The sequence below is a fragment of the Canis lupus genome, chromosome 7, assembly GCF_011100685.1.
Source record: "Canis lupus familiaris isolate Mischka breed German Shepherd chromosome 7, alternate assembly UU_Cfam_GSD_1.0, whole genome shotgun sequence".
NCBI lineage: Eukaryota > Metazoa > Chordata > Mammalia > Carnivora > Canidae > Canis > Canis lupus.
The window spans coordinates 33,857,731-33,883,032 of NC_049228.1; the positions used below are offsets into that span (position 1 = coordinate 33,857,731).

A 25,302-nucleotide genomic window follows, 5' to 3' on the forward strand; every position below is an offset into this window, starting at 1 on the left:
ATACATATAAACACATACATATATATGTATTCATATATAAAATAGATGAAATAGATAAGTACATATACACGTACATACATAGGTATGTATATATCCATATATACACATACATATGTATATATACAGACATACATATACACATACATGCACATATACTTATATACATATGTATGTGGATGTATATACACATATATATGTATATGTGTGTGTGTGTGTACGTGTGTATATAACATTCTTTCCACAAACCTAGTTCAAGCCACTTACCCAAATGCTACTAGAAATGTCAAAAAATATTTCACTTTATATTTCCTTTTACTTTTAGAAAAACTCATAAAAAATTCAGATGTTTTTCTCAGTTGTTGGGCCACAGCCACCCTAACTTGCCAGAGAAACAGGTCTACCTGGATTTATACTTTCAGCTTATACATGAGGACACAGGATTATTAATTAATCCCGGCATCACACGGTTGAGGCCTCCTATGAAGAGGATGGCTGGCTTCATTGTAGGGATCAGAGGTAGGGGGTTAACTAGAAATATGAAGAAGATGGTTCTTACTTTTGGGAAGCCATACCCTAGTGGAGGAGGAGTAGACATGAACAAGGAGCTGTAACACAATGCAGTGAGTGTCATGATAAAGACAGGTGAGGGGCATGTGGGTGGCTCTGTCAGTTAAGCTTCCGGCTCTTGATTCAGGCTCAGGTCATGATTTCAAGGTAGTGAGACCAGGCCCACACTGGGCATGGAGCCTGCTTGGGATTCTCGCTCTTCCTCTCTCTCTACCCTTCCCCATCTCTGTCTCTCTCTTAAAAAAAAAAAAAAAAAAAAAGACAGGTAGCATATGAGTGGAGATACAGAGGAGGAACAGGGACTCTGCAGGAGAGTGACTGGGTGCTTCAGTGACCAACCAGGCTTGAAGTGCAGTCTCTAGAGAAGCATTACATAGCAGCTTGACTTCCTTTTACTCAATTTAAATTTCATTTGGAACATTGAAGGGGAAGGTAGTGTAAATTGGCAAAATATAACCAGCACTTCCTTACCAATTGGTTAACTGGGAAGAGCAAATTAAGTAATCTAATTTATTTTGGTTATACTGCCCTTATTTTTTGTAATAAAATAGGAATGGATTAACACAAGTTTCCTTACTCATATACTTTCAATGAATTCAGAGTAATTTCTATGTCTTCTCTTTCAGGATTAGATTTTCAGATGGGTCATGCTTTTCTTTAAAGTCTGACACTCAAGTAGAAGAAGTAAACTCTCAAACCAATGAGTAGAAGTTATAAAAACAACAGATTTGTGTCCCAATACAGGAAAGAAATTTCCATGGACTGTGTTTTCCACAATGGGGTGCACAGGCTTTCCAGGAAGTGAGTATCCTTTTATTAGACATGCTCGAGCATGTGAAAGAGTTTCCTCCATTGGGTGGGAGTTTGAGCTGGATGGCCTTTAAAGACAGACTCTGAGTTCAACCAACAATTCTCTCTTCTAAGTTTCTCTGACTTAACCTGGGTTCCACAGAAAATAGCCCAAGACCATTTTCCAAGCAGTCAGGAAGGGGGAAAAGAAGATATAATACAAGAAGGAGGGAAAAGCACATTCAAGGTAGTGCCTTATCCTAATGGCCACAACTTCACAAGAAACACAGTTAGGGCTTGACCAGGTGAAGTGCCTTCTAGACAGGCTGGGCAGAAATGCCATGCCTCTCTGTGCTTTGATGCAGGGCAGGAGGAAAAGGAAACCATAGCTTCCTTCCATCTCCTGGTTCTTACTGATCAAAGCTTATCTCATGGTCATTGATTCTGCTGCGCTTCCATTCTAGGCTGTGTCGCTTGGCCCCTTGGGAACACCTGCTAGAAACACCAGTGTGGTTCTTTATCTGAATCTAGAAGTTGTTTGAGAGCTGTAGTCCATCTGGTCAGGGGAGGTCAGATGAGATGGAGACTTTGCTCCTCCTGCTCCTCATCCCAAGAGAAGCAAAAAAAGCCTGAGGTGCTCGGAGGCTAAGCCACGTAGCAGCAATCAGGGCTTCTCAGGGAGCAAGTGCTCTAGCCCTGGAGCCAGTGGCGCTGAGCAGATCAGAGGAGGCACATACCCTTGGTCTAGCAGCATATTCTGTCTCCAAGTTCATTCCCCACACAGACTTTCTTCAGTCTGGGCTTTCTCCTCCACATTAAACCTTAGGAAGTATTGAGAAAACAATGAAAATCCAACACAAAGAAAGAACTACTGAATAGAAGATGGTTGTTAGACAGAAACAGAAAGAGACAACACAAAAGAGTAGTTTGGGAAGTACAGCTATCTCTGAATCCTTTCTTTTCATGCTTGCCCACCCTCCTGCGACCATCATGATCCATGGAAATGCATTTTTCATGTACAGGGTACTGGGGACCATTAGTTCCTGGAGATGCGGGGCAGCACCCTGGGCTGGGCCAGGGAGGCGGGCCTTGGCTCCAGGATCACAGCATGTGATCCCCACACCTAGTGGGCAGGGACTCCCAGGATCTTGCCAGACCACCTGAGCTGCTCTTTGCAGACTTGTGGTGAGCAGGACAGTTGGCTGACAGGCTGAGATCTTCCTTTATCACAGTTTTAGGGAGTTTTGGGGCCCCTTGTGCCTTCCAGTCCAGAGTGTTTAGGATACAGAAAGAAATTACAGGGTCAAAGCCTTGCCCAAAGCTTTTGGCCTCTCCCTTTCACTCCCCAGTTCAGCATCCCTACTGCAAATTGATACAACAATTTTCTCAAAGTCCTTTCAATTCTCCAGATTCCCAGCTCAGCTGGCTAATCCCTAGTACTCACCTCCTCCCAGTCTTTGCCATCCTGAGTATGTGTGACTATGCTCTTCTTCTTAAAATGTATTTTCTCTTGTTGGGACATTGCCTCTCTTTTCAAAGCTTCTGAGGGCCAGGTTTGTGTGTGTCACAATCTTTGAACCCCTAGAAAAATGTCTAGTACTTTTGAACTAGATCTCAAAAAACGTCTAGTACTTTGAAAAGACTCCAAAACCGTTAGTTGAATTGAATCATGTATCTGTGCCCATTATGTAAGCTGCAAGTGATGCATATAATGACTCAAAGGTCTTAGCCATGAGGCAGTTGCTGATGTGACTATACTGTAGCTTATTATTACAAATTTCTTCGATTTTGATGTTTATTGCACATCTTTTAGCTCATCCTTATTTCTTTTGTTGTTTACACTTCACGCATATTGAATATAGACAAGATTCGGTTTCTGTGCAAAAGACTTGAGCACTCACAGAATATTGGCTATGTAAGTCCAACACACAAATCAGTAAGGACTGATTGAAGCAAAGAAGTGTCTTCTGAAAGTCCTATCTATCAGAGGTGATATTGATACTAAAGAGACAGTGATTCTGCGACTTTGGCATGGTCAAGGCATCCAAACAATGACTTTTTAATGGTAATTTTCATGTGTGTGTTGCCACACTTTTTTCTAGTGTATCAGACGTAACGTATACAGAATAAAATCATCTTTTTGAGAAAGAGAAAGAGAGAGAGAGCACGAGCACCAACAGGGTGGGAGGGGCAGAGGGAGAGGGAGAGAGAGAGATCTTAAGTGGGCTCCATGCCCACTGCAGAGCCCATGCAGTGCTCCATCTCACAACCCTAAGATCATGACCTGAGCCAAAATCAAGAGTTAAATGCTTAACTGACTAAGCCACCCAGGTGCCCCTAAAATCATCTTTTTAAGTGTACAGTCACCATCCTCTTTTGTGACCACTGTCCCCAAGCACCCAACTGCCCTGCCTTTTCTCGTAGGTCATATAAAGGTCATATAAAGGCAATCGGACAATGTACTTTCACATGTTTGGCTTCTTTTACTCAGCACAAAGTTGTTTAGATTCATTCATGTTGTTGTGCGTTTAACATGTTATTCCTTTGCTGTATGATTATTATGTAACTTGTTAACTCACTCATCAGTTGATAGACATTTGAATTACTTTCATTTTTTTTGCTGTGATGAATATGATGCTATAGACATTCATTTACAAGTGTTTTCATGAGCACGTATTGTCATTCTTCTTGGGTAAATACCCAAGGAGTGAGATTGCTCAGCTGTATGATTAGTATATGTATAACTTTATACATTGTACATTCCCAGCAGCAGTGTATGAGAATTCCAGTTGTTTTATTTCCTTGTCAACACTTGATATGTTCAGTATTTTTGACTTTGGTTACTCTAGTATAGTGGTATCTCTTTGTGGTTTTAGTTTGTATTTCTCTGATGCCTAATGATCTGCATGTATCTTCCTATATTAAGTGTCTGTTCAAATATTTTGTCTATTTCTCGGTGGGGTGAAAGTGTTGTTTGTCTTCTTATAATCAAGTGTTTTTTTATGATCATATATTTTATTTTGCTCTCTTTTGGTTATTATATTCTTTTTATTTAGTTTTTTAAAATTCCATATAGCATACAGTACTTTATGAGTTTCAGGTGTATAACATAGCAATTCAACAATTCTATACATGACTCAGAACTCATCGTGGTAAGTGGACTCTCAATCCCCATCAGGGGATCCACATTCTTCTACCCACCTCCCTTCCGGTAACCATCGGTATGTTCTTCATAGTTACAGAGTCTGTTTTGGGTTTGTCTCTTTTTTTTTTCTTTGTTCATTAGTTTTATTCCTTAAATCCCACATATGAGTGAAATCATATGGTATTTGCCTTTCTCTGATTGACTTATTTCACTTAGTGTTATACTCTCTAGATCCATCCATGTTGTTACAAATGGCAAGATTTCATTTTTTTTTTTTTTTTATGGCTGAATAACATTCCCTTGTGTTCCACTTTTTCTTTATCTATTCATCTATCAATGGACCCTTGGGCTGCTTCCATAGTTTGGCTGTTGTAAACAATACTGCTATAAACATAGGGGTGCCTGTATTCCTTTGGTTTAGTATTTTTGTATTCTTTGGTAAATACTCAGAAGCGTGATTTCTGGATGGTAGGGGAGTTCTACTTTTTGAGGAAACTTCGTATTCTTTCCGCAGTGGCCACACCAGTTTGCATTCCCACCAACCGTGTTATGAGGGCTCTGTTTCCTCTGCATCCTCACCAACACTTACGTTTCTTGTGTATTTTATTTTTAGCCATTCTCACAAGTATGAAGTGATGATATTTCATTGTGATTTTGACATGTGTTTCTCTGATGATTAGTGATGTAATTGTGTAGTTTTAAAAATATATTTTTGATAAAAACTCTTTGTGAGATATCTATTTTGCAGAAATTCTTAATTTTCATGAAATCTATTTTTTGTTGTTGCAGTTTTGTTTGATTCATGCTTTTTACATCTTGCTTAAGAAAACTTTGCCTAACCCCATGCTGCAATGGGGCATTTTCTCCTATATTTTCTTCTAAATTTTTTATAGTTTTAGTCCAGACCTTTTTAATGATTATTTTTATTTATCTCTTCCTAGTTTTTAAGCATAGTGCTCTCTTCAGGTGCCCATTATATATGATCAAAAACCATATGATATAGACTTATAGGAAATGACTTACCATCTGTTTTACAGTTACCATTGTCATAAAATAATAAGTATGTTAAGATAAGATTTTTGAAAAGAGAGTCCAGAAAGATATACACCAAAATAGAACAGTGCTCATCTCTCTGAATTATGAGTGATATTTATTTTTTTTTACTAAATGCCACTGAATTGTGCACTTCAAGTGATATTTATTTCTTTATTTTTACTTTTCTATATTTTTCTGATTTTTAAAAATGAATATGTATATTTAAAACTACCATTAATATGCATAAATAATAATAAATGATAAATAGTAATAAATAGAGCAGGTAAGTTTATAGAAGTTAGTTAATTTCTGGGGCACAAGGGTGGATCAGTCAGTTAAGCGTCCAGCTCTTGGTTTCAGCTCAGGTCATGCTCTTGGGGTCAGGAGATCCAGCCCTACATGAGGCTCTGCACTGAGTGGGGAGTCCGCTTCAGATTCTCTCTCTCCCTCTCCCTCTGCTCTTTCCTCTGCTCATGCACACACACTCTCTCTCTCTCTCAAATAAATAAATAGATAAAATTTTTTGAAAGAAGAAGTCAGCCTATTTCTTGTTATGTCTTATTTGTCTGGGAAATTCAAGAAAAATGAAAAGCTCTATGGAGCTGGAGCTTTCCTTTAAAAATACCCGTGTCCTTGATAGGCCCATAGCTACTACTTAGAGTTTTCAATGTATTTTATTCAAAAATCTAAAAAGTCTCTTCATTGACTTTGCTTTAAGATCTATTGTTTATTCAAGTCATTATATTATATAGGTGTGAAACAAGAAGTTTTAGGGCTCTCAATTCTCTCCTCATCCTATCCTTACCCATGTCCATGGCTCAATTTCCTTGGGAGTAGCAAAGTCCAATGTAGGTAATTAAGGTTAATTGAGGTAATTAAGGTTAAGTGAGTAAAAGTGCCCCTTACCAAAATGCCACTGTACCAGGAGAATGAGTTTCTCTCTCTCTGAAGGTGTAGAATCCACTAGGATAGCCAGGGCCATGTGATTCCTTTGAAGTCTTGGTTTATCTACTCCATGACCACATCAAGAACAGCAGAACCCCAGCACCAAGGAATGTGTTGATCTAGTGGCTCAATACAATTCCTTTTATTTGCATCTCAAGACAAATCCTAGATGACCTTAATCTTCCTGTGAACATAACTGCTTCATATTGCCACCAAACCTTCTTCCAGTGTCCATCTAGTTGAAACACAGCCTCTAAGTAGTACTTTCTTCATTTGTAAGTTACTTTTCTCTGCATAATATTAACATAAGCCTCGGGCCCCAAGCCTGGCCACCAGCTCTGGTGCCTGCACAGTTCTGCCTCAAATGGGAACTCTGGTTTTTCTGAGCTCACAGGCAGGGAACTACTCTGTGGCATCTTCTTTGCCCTGTCACTATCTCCCACCATCTTCACTAAATTAAAGCCTATTTCCCCTAACTAGAGCTCATCTGTTTTTCCTCCAATTCAATGTTTTTCCATGCAATGACAATGGAAAACAATAATTTCTGGAGGGACCTATAGAGAAATTGTGGGTCATGATTCATCTCAGACTGGACCTTCTCGTTCTGTAACAGCTAGCCACAGGCTTCTAGTCCCCTCCTCTGTGGGACTAGGCCCCTCCTCTGTGGCCTAGGCCTCTCCTCTAGGTCCCTCCTCTGTGGCCCTCCACAGACTGCCCCACGGAGGATAGACCTGGGCTCATCCTGCCTCTCCATTCAGTCCACGGAGGCAGTCCCAGCCCGTGGCTCTTCCCAAACCCGCTCTTTTTTTTTTTATTAAGAATGGCCTGTTTTAAATGGCAACAAACATGGCTTATAATGAAACCAACCTCTAATTACCCAAAACACACATTAAAGCTTATAGCAAATATTCATCAAATCAAATAAATTACTCTTTCTTCCTGTTCTGCTCTACTTCCTTAAGTATTTGTAAGCAAGGCTAATTAAGACTTTTTGAAGTTTTTAATCTCCTGCCTTTCTCTTCAATTTAGAACAAATGTTTTGGTACTATGGATTCGAGCTATACTTTTCAAGCACACAGAAGCCTTCCTGGTGCAAATCCAGCTACTCAGATTGACTTTGTCCTCATGGACAGAAGCTGGAGTCACCGTGGCCACCCTGACCACTGAGCTGAACATTACAACACCTCACATCATCCTAACTCCTGCCCTCCAGACCCCACCACCGGCTCTACTTCTATATTTTTCAGAGAACTCATGTCCTTTAAACACACTATAAAATTTACTTATTTATCATATCTACTGTTAGTGTATCCCCTGAAATGTAAGCTCCAGAAAGGCATGGATTTTTGTCTGATTCGTTGACATATTTTAAATGCCCAGAGCAGTCCTCAATAAATATTTGTCAGATAAACAAGTTGATGATTCAAAGGCCCTCAGAAAGTCTTCTTTACCCTCCACAGCATCCAAACTGTGGCACAGTGTCTGAACTACCGTCATTAGAGATCTCTGCTTTTGAGTTTCTTTATCCGTGGCTTTCTTTAGGTCACAATGCATACACATCCTGCTACGAGGAAAAATGTTCATCTCTTCATTCAATGACTTGTTTTGATTATACGTTATTCAAAAAGCTTGGTACTAGATATTTTGGGGCCAAAAGAGTGAGTCCTATTTATCCCATCCTAAAGGCAGGCTTATATTTAATTTACTATCTGTATGGCATCATACTACTCAAGATAGATACGCAGAGTGTTTCACAGAGGCCCAGAACTGATGGCAGCATTAACCTTCACCCCTAGGGGGCTCAATACCTCGGTGGTCCTGACAATAATTCTGAAAACAGTGAAAAATGGGGACTTTCATTCACTCATTGTTCACTTCTTCATTAATTTAACATATGCTGAATTTCTTTGATGTGCCAGGCATTTGCTGACTCCTGAGTGTGTAGCAGTGAAGAAACAAGACAGAGTCCTTGCCTCATGGAGGTCACAGTTGGTGAGTTGAGAAGCTGGACACTAAAATTGTTTCTTTTAGATGTGACAAGAGTTTTGATTGGGTATGTACGGGGTGGGTTATGGGCGTGTATAGCAAGAGCCGTAGCTCTGGCTTAGCCTGGGGAAGAAGGGCTGGTTATACAGAGTGCCTCTAGGAGAACCCACAGAATTGTGCAAGTCTGTACCTCAGCTCCAGATCTTACAGAGATGTTGCATGGATAGATGTATGAATGTAAACGTAATGTGTTTTGTGTGTTGTTGTCCTTGTCAGTGGTGTTGTTTTTCAGGATTGTGGTTGTGGTGTTTGTTATTGTCACGTTTTGTTGTGTAGATTGCATAACAATTGTCCCCAGATCCTAGGAGTTTGCTTGATGTGGTGCGAAGGCCAGGGTTAGGTCTGGAGGTCATCCCTCATCTTCTGGGCTGTGCCTTAGAGTCACATGGGGGATATAAAAACTCAAATACCTGTGACCACCCAGAGTTTTGGGACTCCTAGTCTTGATATAAACCTTTCTCCACCAGCACTTATTGTTGTCCCACCTGAAGATATTATTCTCCAAAGTCCCAAATATCAAAGGGCCCCTTAGGTGAAAACTTTGGAAAGAAGGTTGATCCCTTCTTGATAAATCACCCTTCTTTATTGCTGGTATCTTTCTACATCTTGAAAAGCCTCTAAATTGATAGGCTTTGCCCTAAGCCTGCAGACATTCATATATTCAAATGATATTAATAGGTATGAATTAGGTGCCCATGATGTGCTAAGATGTTGGTAAGGTGCTTACAATCCACCAGTGCAAAACTTGTGACATTACCTAGTCTAGTAATTTCTGCATCTTCTAGTGGGAGAAGAGCAAAATGCAAAACAAATAGATTATAGAATTTATGAGAGATGATCACAGCTCTGGGGAAGAAACAGAGCAGGGTCAGGAGGATGGGAAATGCCAGGAAGGAAGCAGTTTGCATTATAAATAGGTGATCAGAGCACATCTCACTTGGAAAGCATATGTCAGAAAGGACACTGTTTTTTTCCATCTTTACCACCATCACTTTAGAACAGGCCTGTTTTCACTGGACTGCTGCACCAGCCTCAAACCTCCATCCCCAGTCAGATTGTGCTGCTTCTCTGCAGAAATCCCTCCAGGAACTCCCTCCCTGTCTTGGCCAGGCTGGCACACATGTTCTTCATCCATATTCTCTCCTGCCATTCTCTTTGCCACAACTTCACTAGAAAGACTCAGACTATGGCCCTCAGGCTGTTGGCACATAATCATGTCTGCTTAAAATGTGTGCCCACAGCCTGCTCCTGCTCCCTTGGCAAGCCTAGCTCAGTGGTCCTCTCCCCAGGGATGGGGGTGAGGGTGAGGAGATTGCCCAGGTTCCCCAATGCCCTACCCCTTGACCTGGCTCAGGTGCCCTCCCCATGTTCCCATGGTTCTCCTTTCTTGCACCGTCTTCCCTGTGTCAGACCCCTCCTCTGGCCTTCTATGACCAGACAGTGTTTTCATCCATCTCTGCACTCCCAGCACCTGGCACAGTGTGTGACCAGTGAGTTACCAGAGAAAATACGGTCCCCTCACTGGAGGCAATGCAGAGTGCAGAGGACACAGCTGAAGGGGTAGCAGGTGGAAAAGAGGCTGACTCGTGCACCTTCAGAGGGCAGGTGCATTCAGGTTGTGGGAAGTTACGGGGAGACAGAGTTTGGCTCACTCATCCTTATCGTGCATTAAACGGTAATTGCAGTTAACTCACATTGGCTCAGCATAGTCAGGCACTGGCTACGTGCTCCACGAGCACCATCCCCCTGACTCCTCTGAACAGCCTTGTGAATTAAGAAGCCTTCAGGGGCCTGATTTCCCTTGCCCCCTGCTACTTATGCCCACACAGTTATCTGAGACTGAGAAAAAGAGACTCATCGTATTCTACAAAGTGACTTTAAGTGACCATAACAGACATCGTTTTCTGTTCCCTGTTACAGCTTCCTGGAAGATTTATATCTGTAGGAAAGTCATCAGGCTTTTTTTTTTTTAAGATTTTATTTATTTATTCATGAGGGACACAGAGAGAAAGAGAGGCAGAGACACAGGCAGAGGGAGAAGCAGGCTCCATTCAGGGAGCCCGATGTGGGACTCGATCCCAGGTCTCCAGGATCATGCCCTGGGTTGAAGGCGGCGCTAAACCGCTGAGCCACCCAGGCTGCCCAGGCTTTTCAAACAGATCTGCTTTGCATTTCTGTGAACTAACTAGCAGCATCCCTGATACTCACCTTGGACTTTGATGCACTCTCAGGATTCACTTTGAATTAAACAAGAGATGTCTAATTGCATTATGCCTCCAGAATCAAGGATCTGCTGTCACCTACTTGGAATAGATTAGAATGCAGAAAGAATATTTATATCTGTGAATTTCATTGTAAAACTTAAAAGAATGTAAACCTATCTTCCAGAAATTACATTTAGGCAGAGTGGGGGTGGGCGGTGTAGTATGAGGTGAACCAAGAAGCACCATGACCAAGATAGGTAAAAAGTCGTTTCTGATTTATGGATCCCAAAGCACAATGTGAATGCAAGATATTGTGATTGCATGTTGCAAAATGCAGAGGACCCTGGAACAAAGCATGTGATGATCTAAGAAGAGAAACTTCCCCAATCGCTGCCACCAGAACAAACTGTGGACCACAGAGCCCAGAGTATGTGGCAGCTGCTTCAGGTAGCTTCCCAGCCACCCACAAGTTTCAGACTGAGTTCCCCTGTGGTGACCAAAAAGATGTCATGACAGTTAATTCCATCGAAATAACCAGAAATAACTGCATGAGAGACAGACCTGTGTGTGTGTGTGTGTGTGTGTGTGTGTGTGTAATGCGCATAGTGGGGTAAGTGTTTATTGGAACACACACTCCAAATAAACCCTATAGATAATGTCAATAATGTGGTGTCTCTGTCAATTGGATGGGGACGCCCAAATGTAGGTAGAAGCCTGTGGCAGGGGAGGTGAAAGAATTCATCAAGGCAGAAAAAGGAGATAGTAGTTTCTTGAATGCACTGCAAGGGAGCTACAGGCAGACAGCAGAGGAGAGGCTGTCTGCCAGGAGGCAGTGGGTAGGTGTTATATTTAAAGGGGGAAGGTGAAGAGGTATGGGGCTGTATGGGACTTTCTCTTTTTTGGTAACCATGCCTGGTTGTAAGTAGCCCATAGTCGAGTTAAGGGCCTATGGATATTTTGAGATGGATGCCTGCTGGGCCTGTCTCAACTCAGCCAGGGGGCCGCTGTGGGCCCTGCCTATGCTCCATTGCTCAAGTTTGTTGCCTACAAATAACAGAACGAATTCAAAGAAATTGTGATGTAGGGCTGCCTAGCTGGCTCAGTCAGTAGAGTGGACAATTCTTGATCTTGGGGTTGTGAGTTCAAGCCTCATGGTGGGTGTAGAGATTAGTTAAAAATAAAATCTTTAAAAAAAAAGATTTGTGATGTAAATAAATAAACATCTATTCCTCCAATCACACCAACTTTCAAATGTTCTTATAAAAACCCTGTGGAGAAAATGTACAGATTCACCAGCTGTTCCAGTTAATTTAGAATTTAAATCACTTATATAGGGGTGCCCAAGTGGCTCAGTCAGTTAAGTTTCTGCCTTTGGCTTAGGTCATGATCTCATGATCCTGGGATGGAGCCCTGCATCAGGCCCCTGCTCAGCGGGGAGTCTGCTTCTTCCTCTCCCGCTCCTTCTGCTTGTGCTCTGTCTCTCTGTCAAATAAATAAATAAATAAATAAATAAATAAATAAATAAAATCCTTAAAAAAATAAATCACTTATATAATGGTAAAAGGTTAGCATTATTTTATTAATGTGACATTTATATTCCATTGCATATTTTAAAAGTTCATAGCTATTATCATTGGGCATTTATGGCCCCTTTGTAAAGGCCTTTGAAAACAAGGCAACGTTCCCTGGGGAGCCCACTGAGGAGGCCCTTGCTGCCGAGGCCACTCGCCCTGTGGGAAGCAGGAAATGCTGGAGTGTTAACAGCAATGGGCACAGGGCCCATCTGGAGACCCATCCTTTCATTCCTTCAGAAACACCTGCTCCTTTATCTTCACTGCAAGGGGAGAGCAAAGATCTTATTGTCTCTGACGTGAACCGAGCAAAAGAAGTACCCCAGTGAAATGACTTGAAATATTTCCTGCTGATTCTGAAATGTAGCAGAAACCATTCTCTATAGGGCAGAGATTATTTTCATTATGCTTAGCTACTGCCAGCACTAAAAATAGTTTTGAATTGCCAAGTGAGTGGACACTGTTTGAAAGGCTGCACCTGACGACTCTACTGACATTTGCCTATGGGTTTCTTCATGGGGTTGAAACATATCCCATTTCCAATAGGAAAAGCAACAGATGTAGAAAGGGATGGAATTGCTGGTCTAAAGTAACACAGCACCGAAGTATGAAGTCAGGCTGCGGGGAAACAGAACCTGGGGTGGGACTTGTCCTGCTTTTCCCTGGCGACCCGGAGAGTACTGGGAATAGCATTTGTTCTATTTGTTCTTTCTGCTGCCCCTCATCCTCCAGGCATCCCTCTCAGGGCCTGATTCCCCCTGGACTCATGCTTTTATTTGTTGCAGCCTCTTGCCTTAAATTATGGCAGGCTGGCCTTGCTCCATGTAGCTGGTACCCAAGACTTCCTTGATGGGATGTTTCAAGGGCATTGTTAGTCCCAGCAACCCATAGTCACTAAGAGCTTTAGACTTAAACACTGGCCAGGGACACTCGGGTGGCTCAGTTGGTTAAGGGTCTGCCGTCAGCTCAGGTCATGATCCCAGGATCCACGTTGGGCCCCCCGTTGGGCCCCCCGTTGGGCTTGCTTAGCAGGGAGCTTGCTTCTCCCTCTTCCTCTGCCTGCTGCTCCCCCTACTTGTGCTCTCTCTCTCTCTCTCTCTCTCTCTCTCTGTCAAATAAATAAGTAAAATCTTCAAAAATAATAATAATAAATAAACACCAGCCATTACTCTTAAATAAAACCTATAATCACCTTGGAAGTATCACACACATTGCATTACTTTTTGTTAAAATATAAGCTTGGGAAATCTAAACATGTAAAATACATTATTATTTCATGGCCCTAATTTAGGTAATTTTTGTGCTTCATCAGGAGCCTCAGAAAATCATCCAGGTCTCTCTGGACACCGGAGAAGCTCTGCTGCGCTCCTATAAATGAGTCTCAGGGCAGCACCTCTCAGTTCAAGGGAAGTCCACCCCTCATGTTTCATTCGCGCAGGTGCTGTGTTCCTGCCTCTGCTCTACTATGGTTGGGGTCCTGGATCTGCACTTGTTCTCCTGTACCCAGGCCCACCTCTCACCCTGGGAATTGGACATCAGGTCCACTTTTCTGCTTTGGACTCTGCCTATCTCTTAAGTCATAGATTGAACTCGTCCTTCTATTTCTCTGCTCCTCCCGCCCACGCAGGCCTGATCCTCCAGAAGCCTCTGCAGGTTTTTCCAGCGGTCTCCTCCACCCACCTCACACAGAGCTGGATACTCTTACTTCAAATATGCCCATCACTATGGCAACACAGATGCTTTGGTGGTTATACAACAATCACTTCACCTGGGAAACAGTGCTGAGGGAAAAAAAAAATGCCAGCCTTTGTATGGAAAGGTCATTGGCAAGGCAGAAGGAGCTTCAGGTCACCTCTGCTCCATGGCTCCTCCTGCCACAATCTCCACAAGCCCTTCTGGAACATTTTTGCTCCTGCCCATAAGAAATTTAAGAGAATGTAATACAACTTCCAGACTTTGTGGTATGGTTCTAAATCTATATGGAATATTACACCCTGAAATTTGGGTGAAGAGCTGAAAAGATGTCATGTTCTATTTTGCATTAGTTATCTACTGATGTGCAGCAAATTACCTTCTTATTCAAAGGCTTAAAATGTTTACAAAAATATTATCTCACAGTTTCTGTGGTTCAGCAGTTTGGAAGTATCTTCACTGGGTGGTTCTGGATTGGGATTTCTCATGAAGTTGTGGTTAAGAGGTGAACTGGAGCTGTAGGCATCTGAGGCTGGACTGAAATTGGGGGTCTGTGATCAAGCAGGCTCACAGAGATGGCTGGAAAGTTAGTGCTGGCTGTTGGTGGAAGGCCTGTAGTCTTCACTGTGCAGACTTCTCCATGCAGCTGTTGGGGTGTCTTCAGAACATGCTGGCTGGCTTGCCTAGCTGAGTAATCCAAAAGAGAACAAGCTGAAAAGTGCAATGCCTCAGAAGTCATACTTCATCATTACTGCAATGTCTTAAAAAAAAAAAAGATTTATTATTTATTTCAGGGAGAGAGAGAGAGAGCAGGAAAGGCAGAAGGAGAGAGAATCTCAAGTAGACTCTGCATTCAGCATGGACCCTGATGTGGGGCTCTATTTCATGACCATGAGATTGCAACCTGACCTGAACCAAGAGTCAGATGTTCAACCAACTGCACCACCCAGGTGCCCCTGCAGTGTCCTTTGGGTTAACAAGCTCGCCCTATGTGTTGTGGCAGAGACTCTTTAGAGGAATGAACATCAGGAGGGGAGCATCACTGGGAACATGCTAGAGTCTGTTTACCATAAAAGGAGAAGATAGAGATTACTACCTAGCAACTCATTTTAGGGTTTTCTGGGTTAAACACAGGGTATTAATTTTTGGTGACCTGTGACCATACCTGAGCACAAAGCCCTGAACCTCCACATTCAAACCACCCTCCCCCCACCCCGCAAGCATCCTTTATGCCACAGCTTCCAACTGTGCCACTGACAACCCTGAGTTAGTTAAAGGTGCTCGGAGATACTGATCTCCCCAGGTGTGGGGAAATTGAGCTGGGCTTGAGGTAGATAGGGACAACTGAGTAAATATTATTATTTTCTATGTGTTCTGTGACTATATGCAAACTGTATATGACTGCTATATGAAAATATCTATTCTCAATTATTAGGAAAGTCCCTTTGCCAAGGTACCAAAAAAGAGCATTAGGCTCCCATTCTGTGCATGATGCAATGTTCAATATATGTCCAATAAGTTAATGTATTAATAGTGCTGTTCAGATATTCTGGAAATCAGTAATCTGTGGTCTGCCTATGTTGTAAATACCAGAAGACATGTACTTTAACCTCCACCTATAGTTATAGGTTTATTTACTTCTCATTTTTAGTTCTGCCAATTTTTCCTTTGTATTTTTTGAATCAATATTATTTGCTATTTCTAAATTTAAACCTTTAATATCTTCCTGGTAGATAGAAACTTTTACCCTTCTGAAATGAACCTCTTTATCAGTAGGAATGTTCTTTGTAAGTTTAGTTTCACTGATTCTTTATTAGCATTTATATCAATCAATTCTATGTTTTTACATGCAAACTTTCTGAATGTATCTGTTTTAGACTTCTTTTGTAGACGGCAAATTGTTAGATTTTATTATGTTATGTTTTGTTTTAAATACTGCCTGACAGACAAGGGAAACAAAAGCAAAAATAAATGATTGGGACTACATCAAATAAGAAGCTTTTGCACAGGAAGGAAGCCATCAACAAAACAAAAAAGCTATCTACTGAACGGGAGAAAATATTTGCAAATGATATGGCTGATAAGCGGTTAATATCCAAAATACATAAAGATCTTCTATAACTCAAAAATCTATATAACCTCAAAAACTTATATAACCAAAACCACAAATAATCCAAATAAAAAATGGGCAGATGACCCTCTGATGCAGCCATGGTGGAAAACAGTATGAATGGTCCTTGAATAATTAGAAATAGAATTACCATATGATCCAGTAATTCCACTACTGGGTATTTACCCAAAGAGAACAAAAACACTAATTCAAAAAGAGACAAATACCCCTGTGTTTATTACAGCATTGTTTACAATAGTCAAAATATGAAGCAACCCAAGTGTTCATCAATAGATAAATAGAAGGGAGATGTGGTATGTATACCTGCAATTAAACTATGTATCACTGACTCACCCTTGTGAATGCCTCCCCAAGAAGGAAGACTCTTCTCTGGCCCTCAGTTTTGTTCCTTCTTCCTATGAAGACTACATCAAATGGATTCGATTTCTACCATAGATCTTTGTAGGCATCATAAAATTTAATTTTAACAGATACAACCAACAGTATTAAGAAAACATACCCTTAACTTTGATTCTGTTTGTTTAAGCTAAATTTCAATGTCATTTTAACAGACTTGGACTGTAAATAGTTTAAGTTCCGTTGCCAAGAACCAATTATCTACAGCGAGCAAAAACCAAATGATTTTATGCAGAATGAATCATGCGGGGAGCTTCCAAATTCTCAGCAGGCAAATTGGCTCAGATAAGATGTAATATTGTTGCTTGATTAGAGATGAAGCAGCCAACTTAAGGTGGCTGTTTTTAGGGGCTGAAGGGGACACAAATCAAATAATATTCATGTGGAATTTCGCAAATTCCATCAAGACACAGGGATTCTATGTACTTCTCTGGTTGAGGCCTGATTATTATTCTCAAGTGAACTTATTGTTACTTGCCACTCTGTTTTTTCACAATTTTCTAATAGTCATCTCTACTTATGGGGTAGCAACCAGCATGGTCTGAGACAAAAGATTGAAAATTTTTTTTCCCAAACAATAGATACTTCTTCTAAGTTTATAACTCCAATGATCAAAGACACTGAGAGCTTTCACTGGTCCTTTGTTTTCACCAACTTTCTGGATTTATATACAAAAATATCTATATAATATAGTTTTAAAACTTATTAGAATCATAATTTTCTTTTCTAAGAAACTGATGAAAGCTATGACCGGTCCACTAAACTCACTTTCATCCAAATCTACACACACAAGTTCATACACAATTTGTCCCTAGTCTTTTATGAGGTCTCTGTGAAGCTGAGTTGAATCTGAGATTGAGAACCTTTGCCATAAATCTACTGTGAGAGACCCCAAGGATTGTTGGTCTTTAGTTTCAGGACCTAGAACAGGGATGTGATAAGTTTCAAATAAATACATATTTGCCTGAGATAAATAATATCTAAACAGACCAGTTCCTTTTTATACACATATGTGCTGGCTTCTCCAGTCTTATTTTTTTGCTTTTTGTACTGTATCTAGCTCACACTAGTTCTCCAGTGGAGACTTGGCTGAGGAAACCAGATGACTCTGATGTGATTCTTCAAGAGCATATTTATGTGGCAAGATGGCAGTAATTAGTGATGGAAAACATTGATCTCAGAGTATTCCCTAATATTAGTTCCTGTGTTTCAGTCCTCCTGAATGGCTCTCACATGTGACTGTATAAGTTTCTGTGCAGAGCACCTCCACTCTGTGATTTTTGTCTTGTAGTTCATTGTGAACTTATCATAGGATCTTGGAAGTTTTCTACAGAAGTAGAAATACCTTTTGCTAAGAAGCAAAAGGTGGGCACTGGCATTCTTCTTGTCCATGTGGCTACTACTCCTCCACAAAAAGAGCCTGATGGGATTTGGTGGCACATTAGCAGCCTGGGGCTGGTTTCAGATTATTTAACTCAATAGATGTACTGTAACTTAAATACATTTACACCAAGAAAGAAAGCACCTTCCTCTTCTGTTTCTTTTTAAGCTCACTTAGTGGAAAATTAGATAAGCTAACAGGACTTTAGCGTCATTTAAAAAAAAAATGACAACATCCTATTACCCAGGAGACATTTATTCATAAAAGAGAAATGCCTTTTTCATTATGGAATATCTTTAGAGCAGGCAGCAAACTGTGACTCAGAGTAGTTGTGAGGGTGATTGAAAGATGCTTCTCTCCTGAGAAGCTATCCACCAAAATTTCCTGAAGGAAGAAACCTCTAAATTCACAAATGAAATCCTAAAAAGCAAGGCAGACACCTAATCATTTCTAATTATCTACAGCTCTCATTTGGCCTTAATGGAGCTAAGTCCTCACTTCTGTGATTAATATTTAACACGTATTTCTGTGATTTTTCTTAAGGTGGGCATAGCTTAAAGACCTTACCTAGTATTTAATTCAACTGATTTTTCACTGGCCATGGTTTTTTTGTGGAAGAGAAGTGCCTTCTCATGCATGTGCTTTGAAGTTGCCCTGATCTGGGTTTAACTTCCATTCTGCTGTTGCCATACTATGTGACTTAGGGTAATTTAACTACCACCTGTTGTCCATGTGGCTACCATGTGTCCACCTGTGCCTCCATTTTCTCATCTGTGAAAATTCACTTATAGTATTTCTGGAAGGACAACATGCAATGGTGCATATACACCATAGGCACAAGCCTCGCACATATGGCATCTAGTGATAGGCACCTCTACGGGAGGACTAGAATTTTTTAGCCAAATTATAGATGAGATCCGTGGATGGATCCAAGCTGATAAAAGTCCTTGAACCTAGAACCTGGAAATTCTGGGAATCCCTCTAGTGTCTGACAATGAACCATTTGTACCCAAGAAGCACTCAAATTTAGGGCAACCTGATCCATGTCTACATCTGAGAAATAGATTATAGGACAGAGAAAAATTCTTTACTATCGGACAATAAGATCTTTATTTTGTCATTGCTTTTCACTCGTAGTGCTTAAGAGGAAGCTGTCTCAGGGAGTGGGGAGAGGGATTCCTATCAAGTGAATTAAACCCAAAGGAATGATTAATCTCGTTGCCAATTAACATCTTCTGAGCACCCTGTGGTTTGATTTACACATGAAAAGTCAACTGGAATTATCATTAAGATTACTCTAATCAAAGATTTTTTTTTAGTTCAATTAAGATAGCATCCTTTTAGGTGTGATTAATCTAATGTTGAAAGATAAAATGAGCTTGACTTTCACACATCTCCCCTAGTTTAATCCGTTTCTTTGCAACACTGTTTTAGTTGCTTTGCAAATCTTACATTTATCCTGGAAGAGCATTAAAGGTTCATTAATGAGTGTTTACATAGTTACACACATATAAACACACACACACACACAGGCTGATGTTCATGATAGAAAAGAACAATTATCACACAATTTAAGGTCCTGTTCATATATGTGATATCAAGGCAAATCATGTTGTTTATTTTTTACTAAAAGTAAATGATAATGTATCGGGATTTTTCCCAATCTTGTTTCTTTTTTTAAAAAGATTTTATTTATTTATTCATGAGAGAGAGAGAGAGAGAGAGAGGCAGAGACACAGGCAGAGGGAGAAGCAGGCTCCATTCAGGGAGCCTGACCTGGGACTCACTCAATCCTGGGACTCCAGGATCATGCCCTAGGCTGAAGGAGGTGCTAAACCACTGAGCCACCCGGGCTGCCCCTCAATCTTGTTTTTATAGTAAAACCCCAATATTAAGTATAGATACTTAGACACTGGTAACTGAGTCAACAGTTATGCTTAACTTCTAGGATAAAATACAGCTTGATGGTAGAAATAGAAATATCTTCCTTCATTTTGTGAAGATAAATATACATTAAAATAAGAGGCTTAATTCGTCCTTTGGAAAATAAGGAAAGAGATTCCTTTCTACCCCTTTTACTTAGAGTGTTTTGCCTTAGAAAGCTAGTCATGGTACACATATTTCTCCTGCCTTCGAAATGCATATAAATCCCTTTGAAGAGTAGGAGGGCTTTTTTTCAGCTTTATGACCCAGGAATGTCTTTCTCAGAACCTGAGAGCCTTCTCTTTGGAATGTGAACCCCAAAGGACATACATCCCTATTCCCCGCTCTCTGTGAGAGGGTAGGGGCCTATTCAGTGGGCTCCTTGCTTCAGTTTGCAAAATTATCTCCTGTCATAAAGATATGAGGAGGTAGTATTTTCCTCTGGATAAAGCCAATTAGATAATACAGATGGTCATCCATCTAGCAGGTAAAGTTACAACAGATCATGTATGACAACTGATGCTGTCAAGGCCACAGTCTTTGAGAAACACATTGTTTCTTGATTATGTGTATATACATAATGGGTTGTATCTGCTTGGCTATAAAAGGATGTCATCTCTTTCTATCTTTGGGGTTTGTGGATCTCAGTGGGTTGCCAGTGATGAGCATCGCACTCTGGTTTATTGCTTGTTCAATAATAAAAACATTTTCTTTCTCTACTACCTTTGGGGAAAGGATTTCTGTGCTAGAAGACAATTTTGTTTTTAATAACATTTCCCCAATAATTTGACAAATTTTCCTAGGGACTATTATTGCTAGTCTTTTAGACATAGGGGCTTGTTTAGTAACCAACACTGTCAAAAATGGTATTATGAAGCTGATATTTCAGTGATATCTTATCCACAAACCAACTATATTAAAAATTATATGTTAGAGGTACCTGGGTGGCTGAGTCAGTTAAGCATCTACCTTTGGTTCAGGTCATGATCCCGGCTGGGGTCCTGGGATCAAGTCCCACATAGTGCTCCCTGCTCAGCAAGGAGACTGCTTCTCCCTCTCCCTCTGCCCCTTCCCCCTGCTTGTGCTCTTTCTCACTCTCTCTCAAATAGATAAAATCTCTTTAATAAATTGTTTTATGTTATTCCTCAGCATAATAATATCTAGGGATGTGAGTTTGCTTTCAGCTTTCACTTCTGAATAATTGATATCTGTCACCATTTCTCATGCTTTTGATATGTAACCTAAACTGTCAAGGAACTTGAACACAGTCCTGTCTAAATGACATTGCCACTTTGTATTGGGATTAGAGCAATAGCTATTATGTGATTTCTGATGGTCTAGAATGATAGACATAGATTAGTTTATAATTTTCAATATTATTCAGTACTCCATGGTTTATACACCTTAACATTTAAACAGATCAAAGTTTTCTTCTTTTCATGAGTCTTTTCAGTTCTAAGAAATTTAAAATCTAGGGCGTATTCTAGAGATGTAGTAAGGAAAAAAGGTTTGTGAAATTTGAAATAACTTAATGACACATATAGAATGGCCACCCAAAAAAAGCAATAATATTCATGGGAACTCTTACCTTATGAATTAATCAAACCCAAACAAAAATTTTAGTAAATGTTAAAAACATAATCTGCTAAAATAAAATTCTTCTAGAAGGGAAATTTAAGAAATGCTTGAATACTGTGATGGTCACAGGTACCACTGCCCAGAATATCCACTGTCACTCTTAGCAATCCATTGACAAATAATTTAGGTTAAAAAATTACCATTTTAGAAATTTCTCATTTTGTGAAACTTGAAAATGTATATCACTGTGCTTTTCTTGATATTTTTCTTCCAAATAAAGTGTTTTCAAGTCCTTCAAAGGTATAATTATTTGCCTCATAACTATTTGTATGATCTTAATGTATAAACCTGTATTTAATGAAAAATAGAGACGAAATCTTAAGAAGTATACCATGGAAGGCCATTTATGGAATCCAATTCTAAATTCTAATTTTAAGAATATATTTGTGCTATCTTGAAAGATTCTCCTGAAAACAGGTTGCTCTGCCACTTTCCTGTTTTAATTTTTATGTGAAGTTTATCAGTGCAAAAATTTACCTATCCTTTCCATTTATGTCCTGTAAAATTAAGACAAAGATCACATTTTACTTGATTTACTCCCACATCAAATGAGAATCAGCCCAACACGCCAAGGGAATCATGCTGATAACCTCTTTGGAAGGCTGTCATCAGGTAGGCCTGCAGGAAGGGTATGCCAGTAAATGGTAATTACAATGGACAATATGACAAGCATTTCATATTTAGCATTGTTTTCCACTCTTGGGTGACCCTAAGAAGTAAATGCTATTCTTATCACCTTCTTCTCTGGACAAGGAAATAGGCTTCAAGAGCTTGTCCAGGTGATGCAGCTAATATCTATCTCCAAAACCCATGCTTACTAGAGAACAGATGTATATATGTTTGTGTGTGTGTGTGTGTGTGTGCATGTGCCTGTGACATAATAAATATATATTTGGTTTCTGCCCCTGGTTCCTGGCCAGAGAGCCTTATTTATCTTTTTGTCTGGCTGTTCATTGCATCTCTTAAATATCCTTGCAATAAATTGATAATTGTGAGTAAGCACTTTCCTGAGTTCTGTGAGGTGATTTGGCAAATTATTGAAACCAAATACAGAAAGGATAAATCATAAAAAGGTCTGTAGGGCTTTTTAAAATCCTTACAATTGTTACTGAATAATCATGCCAGAATTTCTGAAAATAAGAAATACCCTATAGACTGGACTTCCTGTATCTTTACAGCTCTTTATAAAGCTCAAACCAATGTTTGGCCTTTCAGGAAAATCCCATAGAGCTGCTCTTGTCCCAGATACTCAGTATAAACATTTCTTCCTCTCCTTCTGTAAAGAGTCCCTTTACGTCATGGAATCTTAGAGCAGGAGATCTAGAGGCCCTCTGGCCCAGCCCCTCAGCCTATGTTTCAACTCAGTATGTCAGATACAATTGTCAGATTAAGACTTCTTTGCTTCCCCCATAAGGTGAATTCTCAGTGGTTTTTACTCAACCAATATTAAAAATAGCAGAGTTTCTACATATTCATGCATGTTTTGAACCTAAACAAAAACCTAATTATCACAATAATGTAACAGTGCTTAATTTATCACAGTCATGGTCTCTCCATTTGTCTGTGTTTTCAGGAGCATGCTCCCCACTCTTTGTTTTAAGCATGAATGCTTAGGAGCTTTAGGTTAATGTTACAAATCTCAACAGAATTATCCTGTTTCCCAGATACAGGTATAGACCTGACATAACATCCTTGATCTGCTCTGGAATTAATACTAAGTCACACATCTATTCTCAAACATTCTCCTTGGTGACCTCCAGCATGAACACCCACCTCCAGGGCTATAAAAGTAGATCTACTTGTCTTGCATTACTGGGGTTTGAGCAAAAGACACAATCCTTGAATTGTGCATCTTTTTGTGTGGAAATGCTATTTGTGTTACAACCAGTCTGATCCACAGCAGAGCTATTATAAGGCATTGAACAGCAGCTTCATTTGGGCTCTGAGTGATCTCTGGTAATCTTTTTATAGTTCCCTATTCAGCTTCTACTTTCAGGTCTGGGGCAAATGTCCCAGACTCACCACCTTCTCAAGCCCCTCCTCCCTCCCTGGGATGTACCTCTGGCCAAATCTTGCCCATTTGTTTTTTCTGTTTCAGAGGAGTCTCACGTTCTCACACTGAAAGCTCTTCTGACTCATTGCTTACAAATTTCACACTGCTGCCCATCCTTCCCCATCTAGTCTTAGTTTTCAGATGTGCCTTGCTATTTGGTATGATGGATCTTTGCCCTCCCCACCCTACCCTCATCTGTCTGAAGAACTCCCATTCATTCTTTTTTAAAAAACTTATTTATTTAAAGTAGGCTCCAAGCCCAACATGGGGCTTGAACTCATGACCCTGAGATCAAGAGTTGCATATTCTACCCACTAAGCCAGTCAGGCACCCCTCCTATCCATTCTTTAAAACCATTCTGACATGCCTCCTTGGGCAGCTAAGCACTGATGATCTCTCACACTAGACACCCCCCCACATGAAATTCATTATACCTTCTTGGGTAGTTAAGTTTTTTTTAAGTTATTTGTTCTATACCTTTAAAAGTAGAGTATACCATCCTGGCTGAAGAAAGATGAAGCAAAGTGATAGTAACTGGTTCTTTAGCCTATTGGTTATTAACTATCAGTTTATACATCCAACAATGGGTCTATCACCTGCTGCCTTGTTATTTAAATTTTTTTTTTTTTTTTTTTTACAAAATGCCTACTTTGGACTTTTACAATATGTTTTAGTTCATTGGAGACTTTGGTTTTCATGAAGCTTAAAAAATGTGTCATTCTTAACAACAACAAAAAGTCATCCTTTTGGTCACATAACCTTGATAGTGTCTTTTATAGATGTCCTTTTTAATCAGAGTGCTCCTGTGTGGAGCCAGTCTGAGTTCTTTTGATAGCTCTTTGATGGTCAGAAGTACATTTTTTTTAATGATGTTCCATCCTTTGTGGGCCACGTTCCCTTTCAGAATTTTGTCCATGGGGTGAAAACTTTAATTCTTCTGAATAGTTTTGATGTCTATCTTCCCAGAATCTAGATATATGTCTGATAATCTACATGTAGTGTTTATAATCCATTGCAGAATGAGCTTGCAGAATACTTTGTCTAAGATTATTATTTTTAAATTTCTATATTGCTAGTACTTTTTTTAAGCAGTTTTTTGTGCTGCATTGAGAACTTTTTTTTTTTTTTAATTTTATTTATTTATGATAGTCACACACACAGAGAGAGAGAGAGAGAGAGAGAGAGGCAGAGACACAGGCAGAGGGAGAAGCAGGCTCCATGCACCGGGAGCCTGACGTGGGATTCGATCCCGGGTCCCCAGGATCGCGCCCTGGGCCAAAGGCAGGCGCCAAACCGCTGCGCCACCCAGGGATCCCGAGAACTTTTTTTTAAAGATTTTTAAATTTATTTTAGAGAGAGAGACAGAGAAAGTACAAGTGGGGTAGGGAGAGGGAAAAAGAGAGAAGCAGACTTCCCACTGAGCATGGAACCTGACACAGAATTTGATCTCAAGACCCTGAGATCATGACCCTGAGATCATGACCTGAGCCGAAATCAAGAATAGATTGTTTAACTACAGAGCCACCCAGGCGCCCTTATGTTACTAGTAGTTTGGATGAAAAAGGAATAGAAGTGTGGAATAGAAACTTCTCTCCCATCTCCTATAAATTGAGAAATGAAATTGTGACCAAGGCCAAGCAAGAATTTATCATTAGATGCTCTAGCTTTCACAGAGCAGATGTCAACTTTGTTGAAGAAGATTCTACTCTTGCCTCTCTGTAAATCCTTATATTTCCATGCTGGATCCTCTGTCCACTGTCCCTGCTTGTTTGGGTAAACCATGTGT

General features: G+C 40.2%; 1 long non-coding RNA gene across 8 annotated transcripts in view; it reads left to right on the top strand.

Moving 5' to 3' along the window:
- LOC102156210 overlaps positions 1 to 25,302 on the top strand; it is a 114,144-nt gene that overhangs the window by 36,235 nt on the left and 52,607 nt on the right. For 6 of the 8 annotated variants that reach the window (XR_005362193.1, XR_005362198.1, XR_005362199.1 and 3 more), the window contains exons 3-4: positions 1,194 to 1,368; positions 8,401 to 8,473. This is a non-coding gene — a long non-coding RNA (uncharacterized LOC102156210). The remainder of the gene's footprint in view (positions 1 to 1,193; positions 1,369 to 8,400; positions 8,474 to 25,302) is intronic. The other 2 variants (XR_005362196.1, XR_005362200.1) reach the window with 1 other exon arrangement.